This window comes from Vicia villosa, linkage group LG4 (genome assembly GCF_029867415.1).
Source record: "Vicia villosa cultivar HV-30 ecotype Madison, WI linkage group LG4, Vvil1.0, whole genome shotgun sequence".
Taxonomy (NCBI): Eukaryota; Viridiplantae; Streptophyta; class Magnoliopsida; order Fabales; family Fabaceae; genus Vicia; species Vicia villosa.
The window spans coordinates 59,970,106-59,972,081 of record NC_081183.1 but is presented as its reverse complement, the minus strand read 5'-3'; the positions used below and the strand labels follow the sequence as shown (position 1 = coordinate 59,972,081).

The 1,976-nt window shown below is 32.8% G+C and overlaps 1 long non-coding RNA gene across 1 annotated transcript; it reads left to right on the top strand.

The window, feature by feature from the left end:
• Positions 1-227: 227 nt before the first annotated feature.
• LOC131599192 (uncharacterized) lies at positions 228-1,087 on the top strand. Its single transcript, XR_009282620.1, has 3 exons — positions 228-478; positions 703-730; positions 841-1,087. It is a non-coding gene; the product is annotated as an uncharacterized LOC131599192 (long non-coding RNA).
• Positions 1,088-1,976: the final 889 nt, after the last annotated feature.

Sequence of the window (1,976 nt, the reverse complement as noted above, 5' to 3'; positions counted from 1 at the left end):
ATAGAAATTGACACTTGGCAATTAACATTATTTTCTCCTTTGAAATGAACCTACACGTTTTTACCTTTCTCTCTAATTTTACATTCGTTTTCTCTCCTCCCTCTTCTCTTTCCTCACTCCTCAAACCCTAAACTCACAAACTCCCATCGCACATCCAGATTGCGCCGAGAGTCCCCTCCCCGTTGTAACACGCTCAGTCACCGTCACACCATCCCAGTCGCCGTCTAAAATTGTTAGGTATGCATTCTTCTTTCTTACTATTTTATTTCAATTTCTTCTACATAGATTTTGGTTTGTGAATATTTTGATGTTTGTGAACAAAATATCGTCTCTGATTCTATATCAAAGACAACCATACGAAGCAAACTATTTTATTTCAATTTCTTCTTCATAGATTTCCATCTCAATATGGAAGACAACGATACGAAGCAAACTGCAGAAACTCATAACCACACTAATCTTCGTCTCCGATTCTATGGTATCTTAGAAACTCATCTTTCATTTCAATCTCTCTTTCACTATTTCTCACTCTGAGTTCATAGTTGAAACTTAGATTTATTCTTAGTTTACGGGAAAGAGTTTATGAGAATAGATCTTGAATTAATAGTTAATATTCTTATATTTATTTTATCATTTATGATTTTATAATTTCATATTTGTTTTCTTATTCTCTTTTATGGTGTTTTTATTTATTTTTGATAGGGGTTTGATTTCAAAAGAAAGAAGTTAAGTAAGCAACAAATCTTTTCTAAAATGAAAATGATAAAATGTGATTTGAAGTCATTATTTTTCTATAATGTGGTTGAATTTTGGTACGTATTTGTTTATATGTTTTCATAGGATTTACATGTGGTGACCATATTTGCTAATGGGGAGAGGGAAACTGGTGAGTGAATTGCAAAGTCTATGAAGAGAGTTGGAAAAGAAGCTGTAATCACAATTGTTGTAAGTTTTCATGTGCTCATCTTGCAAACATCATAACAGTTTGAGAACCGTTTGAATATGTTTTGATCAAAGCAGTTTGTTTCTGTTTATATGGTAAAGGTTTAAGTGTTATTCATCTGTTCCTTCAATGGTCTGGGTTGATTGAGTGTTTATATGTTTTAATCCATAACTAGATTTTAGTTTAAGTGTTTTTCATAGATGACTTTATATATGCACAAAACAGTTTGATTGACTGTTATGTTTGCTTTCCATTTTTCTCATCTACTTCACCTCTTTGTGTTTCCATTTTACTACTCCTAGAGAATAACTTATGGTTAGGTACTGAAGCCATGTACTGGAGCCATGTGGTGAATTTCAAATGTTGCAATTTGGGCTATAAGAGTCTCGATATGGTGAAAGTGATGTTGCAGATCATATATGTTACTTCAATTGGGATTGTTGTCACAATGAAGCAGAGTATGGATTAAGCTGTAGTAAGAAATTCAATGGTTGTGCTGGCAGTACTTTCATTTGTTTTGTCGCGGTTGTTAGCTCACTTCATATACAAAAACTTCTGGTATCATGACTACAACCTCGCCTTTCGCTAAAATTTGTTTCCTTAACATTACTTAACTCCTATCTCATGTTTTTGTTAATAGCTTATGGTTACTAGCTTTTGTTTTTACAATTTCAACATATAATGCTTTTAATGCTTTTAAGTCCACCTGCATAATTACTTGAAGTTGTATAATACACAATTCTATTTAGTTCAATCATACACTATTCTATTTACAATCACTTTCAATGTCATATTCATACTTTCTTTAAAATGACTAGATGATGAAAGTTTATATCATTGAATAATATTGATTCAGGTCTTCAAATACAACAAGCACTTTAAAGTTTATTCTTCAATGGTCAATTGGACTCCTTGTGCTGGTTTGCTGTTTTGTTGAGAGGATCGCTGTGGGATACTTTGCTCATCAGAGGACAGACATAATGGTGTCCACTCCACCTTTCTAGCTATTAGGGTAAAGAGACCAAGAATGAAA